Below are 5,272 nucleotides of genomic sequence, written 5' to 3'. Positions count from 1 at the left end.
AAAGTAAGGAAAAGGAAATATAGTAACCAAAGATAAGGAAATGGCTAAGTTACTTAACACAGTGTCTGTCTCAACTTTCAATAATAGAACAGGTTGCCCTCAGGACAAGAGTTCTCCTGAGCTGGTAGATGGGCACAGGGAGCAGAACAGCCCCCTGGAATCCAGGAGGAAGCAGTTGGTGACCTGCTGAGCCACTCAGATGCTCACAGGTGTATGAGATCAGATGGGATCCATCCTAGGGGGATGAGGAAGATGGTGGATATGGTAGATGAGCTCCCCAAGCTGCTCTCCATCGTTTACCATTAGTGCTGGCTCAGCAGGGAGGTTCCAGAGGAGTGGAGGTGTCAGTGTGAACCCATCCCCAAGAAGGGCTGGAAGGAGAAGCTGGGGAACTCCAGGCCTGTCAGCCTGACCTGGGTGCCAGGAAAGGTTGTGGAACAGATCACCTTGAGTGCAATTATGGGGCACCCACAGGATGGCTGAGGGATCAGAGCCAACCAGCGTGGACCTCAATATCTGCATTGATGATCTGCATGAGGGGATTGAATCCATCATGAGCAAATTTGCAGATGACACCAAGATGGGTGTGAGTGTGGATCTGCTGGAGGGTAGGAGGGCTCTGCAAAGGGCCGTGGACAGGCTGCATTCAGGGCCCAAATCCAACAAGGTGATATTTAACAAGTCCTGCCCTTTGGCCACAACAACCCCTGCAGCACTACAGGCTGGGGACAGAGTGGCTGTAGAGCAGCCAGGCAGAAAGGGACCTGGGGACACTGATGGACAGCAGGCTGGACATAAGCCAGCAGTGTGCCCAGTTGGACAAGAAGGCCAAATGCTCCTGGCCTGGATCAGGAATGGTGTGGCCAGCAGGAGCAAGGCAGGGATTCTTCCCCTGTGCTGGGCACTGGTTGGGCAACACCTCAAGGGCTATGTCCAGTTCTGGACCCACTGGAGTGGGCAATAGGAAGAAATTTGTAGCAGGAAGAATAAAGAAAGCAAAGGTGAAGACAAGGAAATGCTCAGGGCAGTTTGAAGGTGGCTGTCAGGCAGCCCTGGCTCTGAGCAACAGCCCCTGTAGTGGGACAGGAAACTCCCAGCTGATGGGAACAAACTTTCTGGCTGACTGCAGAGGCCAGGACAAAGCTGAGTGGTTTCCCTGGTGTCCCCCAGCCCTTGCTGGCCCCAGGGGCTGACGGCATTTGTGCTCCCTCAGGTTCATGTCCCCACAGCAACAGCATGGGGGTGCTCCTGCCTGCTCTGTGCAATACAAACAGGGGCTGCTGAGCCAGTGCTGCCGTGTCTGTGCCTGCAAGGATGGGGCACCTTTGTGAGCTGGGGGAGACGCCAGGGCTGCACAGGGGGGATGTTGTTGGCAGCTCTATGAGGACGCTCTGGGACGCTGCCCTGGTCTGTCCAGTGCACTGGGGATGGATCAGCCCCTGCTCTGCTGCTCCTTCCCGTCTGCCCCAGGGCCCTTGCAGAGCCCCAGCCATGCTGTTTGCCCCCAGCCTGCCCACGGCCAGCCTGGGGCTGCTCACGGGGGTTTTGTGTGCTGAGCATTGGCCTGGGCGTGTTCTTGAGAGAGGCTGGGCAAGGAGCGTGGAGCCCCCAGGGCCTGGGCTGAGGCGTCAGCGCTGCCCCAGCAGTGCCCATGGCCTGTCCTGCTGCAGCCCCGGCACTGCCACCCCCAGGACTGTGCCCGGCCCCGAGAGCACTCAGGCCTTACAGCAACACCAGGGCCACCAGGGCAGCGGGGCAGGGCCACGGCAGCAGCACTGGCAACACCAAGAGGTACTGCTGCTGGGCACAGCTGCTGGGCCAGCCCTGATCTGCCCCCAGCTCTGCACACAGACATTGCTGCTGCAGCTCCAGAGAAGGTAACAAATGGGCATCTCTGCCGAAAACTCTGCTGGGAGATCCTTTAGTTCCTTTAAAGCCACCAAGAGTGCAACCCCTCATTGATACAGTCTGTGGCCAAAGGGAAGGTGGAGAGAAACCAAATGAGAAATGACATAAGGAATGGCTTTTCTTTGTGGACAACATGAATACCTAAAATGAAGGAAAAAATACCACCACAACCAAACCAACAAGAAGTATCAATGATGACTTTTATTACAAGTGATTGGCAGAAATTGGCCAGCACATTTAATGTTCCTGAAAGCATCCAGTCATCATTGTCCGCACAGCAGCCTTGAGATCCTGGTTCCTCAGGCTGTAGATGAGGGGGTTCAGGGCTGGGGGCACCACTGAGTACAGAACTGACAGGGCCAGATCCAGGGATGGGGAGGACATGGAGGGAGGCTTCAGATGAGCAAATGTGCCTGTGCTGAGGAAAAGGGAGAGCACGCCCAGGTGAGGGAGGCATGTGGAAAAGGCTTTGTGCCGTCCCTGCTCAGAGGGCATCCTCAGCACAGCCCTGAAGATCTGCACATAGGAGAAAACAATGAACACAAAACAACCAAATGTTACACAGATGGAAAACACAAGAAGCCCAAATTCCCTGAGCTTTGAGTGTGAGCAGGAAAGCTTGAGAATGGCGGGGATTTCACAGAAGAACTGGCCCAGGGCATTGCCATGGCACAGGGGCAGGGGAAACGTATTGACTGTTTGCAGAAGAGCATTGAGAAAGGCACTGGCCCAGGCAGTTGCTGCCATGTGGGCACAAGCTCTGCTGCCCAGGAGGGTCTCGTAGTGCAGGGGTTTGCAGATGGACACGTAGCGGTCGTAGCACATGACGGTCAGGAGAAAATACTCTGCTCCCATGAAGAAGATCAACAGAAAAACCTGAGTAGCACATCCTTTGTAGGAGATGTTGCTGGTGTCCCAGAGGGAATTGTGCATGGCTTTGGGGACAGTGGTGCAGATGGAGCCCAGGTCAGCGAGGGCCAGGTTGAGCAGGAAGAAGAACATGGGCATGTGCAGGTGGTGGCTGCAGGCTACGGTGCTGATGATGAGGCCGTTGCCCAGGAGGGTAGCCAGGGAGATGCCCAGCAAGAGGCAGAAGTGCAGGAGCTGCAGCTGCCGCGTGTCTGCCAATGCCAGCAGGAGGAAGTGGCTGATGGAGCTGCTGTTGGACATTTGCTGTGGCTGGGCATGGGGACCTGTTCATGGAGAAAGGACAGTGACAAGTCAGAAGGGGCTGCTTTGAGCCAAGCCTGGGCCATTCCCCGCAGACTGTCCCGGTAGCCTTGTTCCTGTTCTGGTAAAACCTTCACCCAGGTCCCAGCCTGAGCTCCAGTTGTTCTGGCTGAGTTTGCCGGGAGCAGCCAGGCCTGTGCTTAGGGGCTCTCAAGGAGCCATCCCTGCCCTGGTCCCCTGGATTTGTGGCCATGGGGCAGAGGGAAAAGGCTGGATATTTAGGATTTGACAGTGGAATCACTTCTAATGCAGACAGGCTCGCTAGCATCTGCATTCACGGTCCTATAAGACATGAATAGCAGGACGTTTTTTTAGGAATTGTCTTCCTCCCCACCCTTCATTCGTGGCTTTCTGATGTCAGAAACCCCCAGCATTTCTGCTGCACTCAGAGTTTGCCACTGAGAGATGGGAGAGGCAAAGGATTCCCTGTGGCTGAGGGAAGGTGAGGGGCTGGATGGGCTTGTTCCCAACTGCCCTGGCTTTGCACCTTTGGCTGCAATCAGAGCACAATCACACTCCTGGGTCTCCCTGGGATAAACCAGACCCTGCCCAGAGCAGAGGGATCCCTGAATATCTCACCCTCTCTCAAGGTCTCTGGGCAAGGTCTCAGCACCCCCTTGTGCCAAGGACACTCACAGCTCCCTTGGCAAACCCAGCAGCATTTCTTCAGCTCTGGCAGCTCTGCCCTTCCCTGCGGGACATTCAGGGAACTCCCAGAGGCTCCGGCACATATTTGCACCCAGGAGGGCAGCTCAGAGCTTGGAAGGGCACAGCAAGGAGATCCCTGGCTGTGCCCATGATGGGATCTCAGGGAGGGGGCTCAGCTCATTCCCCTTTCCCATGGACTGCTTTGCCCACAGCCCCACAGGTGCCAAGGAAGCTTGGACACCCCATTCCCATGGACAGCCCTGCCTGGCAAGAATGCCAAGGGCAGACCCTAACTCAGCTGCTGCAAATGCCAGAGCATCCCTGAGAGCAGCAGATAACAGGGTCAATATCAGGGCATGGCAGAACCAAGAGAAGATGTTGTGGTGCTGTGCCTGAGAGGGCAGGGCAGAGACAGCCGGGCACTCAGGACACTGTTCCCGTGCCCAGCTGTGCCCGGCACCTCCCACACACCAACAATGCTCCCCTGCCCCCAGCACTGCTCTCTTCAGCCCCCTCTCCTTCCCTGAGCATGTCCCTGGGCCTGGACATTCCCTCCTGAGAGGAGCCTTGTCCCTGCCAGCGCTCACAGAGCCCATCCCAGCCTGTGTGCCCTGGCCAGGGCCCTACAGAAGCCTGCCTGTGTGCAGGGCCCTGGCTGGGGCAGGCTCTGTGTGCAGCTGGGCAAGGGCAGCTCAGGAGAGCCCTGCTGGGCCCTGCAGAGGTGATGCTGCTGCTGCCCAGGGCTGAGGAGTGGCTGAGGGCCTTTGGGAGGCTCCCAGCAGAGAGACTGACCACCCAAAGTTACAGATCTGGAGTCTGTGTAAATGTTCAAACATTCCTTCGATGATCCTGTGTGTCCCTTTCAACTCAGAATGTTCTGTGATTCTGGGATTACAATTCCTCTTCTGCTTCTCTCACCCCCCTGTTGTCTGTAATCCAAAGACAAAAAAAACCCAAAACCTTTCAACAATGTTAGAACAGTAAAGTAAAAACCAGTCATTAATTGGAAACTTCCAGGTGTCTCAGTGGGGATTTAGCACATCCTGGCCCCTGATTTCAGCAATTTATTAAGGTTGATTAATTAGGATATTTAACAAGAACATCCAATAGCAGATTCAGTTGCCCTGGTTACACATCCCTGGGTCAACCCATTGGAGTAGGTCCAAAGGCTTCTTTGCCTTCCCTTTTTATTATGACTGCTCATATTCTGGTCAGAAACCAGAATGTTCTTCTTGTAGGTCCTATTCCTGATAATAAGACTATAAAGTGTTTCAGGAATGTGTTTAGACAGTTAGCTTATTGTTCTAAAATCTAAGAGAAAGTTTGACAAACATACTAGAGTTAATTAAAGATTATAGTCATGGAAGAATTAAAGATTATAGTTCTAGAAGTATATAAAAGTAATTTGACCTAATTAAGAGTTTAATAGAGTTAGGGAAATATTATAGTTTTATAACTATATAATAGTAATTTGCAGAGCTACAAA

At 54.0% G+C, this 5,272-nt stretch overlaps 1 pseudogene; it reads right to left on the bottom strand.

Annotated features, from left to right (window-relative positions):
* Positions 1-2,157: 2,157 nt before the first annotated feature.
* Positions 2,158-3,109, bottom strand: LOC134433948 (olfactory receptor 14C36-like; annotated as a pseudogene).
* Between the last annotated feature and the right edge of the window lie 2,163 nt (positions 3,110-5,272).

Source organism: Melospiza melodia, unplaced genomic scaffold (genome assembly GCF_035770615.1).
Source record: "Melospiza melodia melodia isolate bMelMel2 unplaced genomic scaffold, bMelMel2.pri scaffold_28, whole genome shotgun sequence".
Classification (NCBI taxonomy): Eukaryota; Metazoa; Chordata; class Aves; order Passeriformes; family Passerellidae; genus Melospiza; species Melospiza melodia.
Note: the sequence above shows the minus strand (reverse complement) of the source record. Positions and strands in the feature narration are given on the sequence as shown.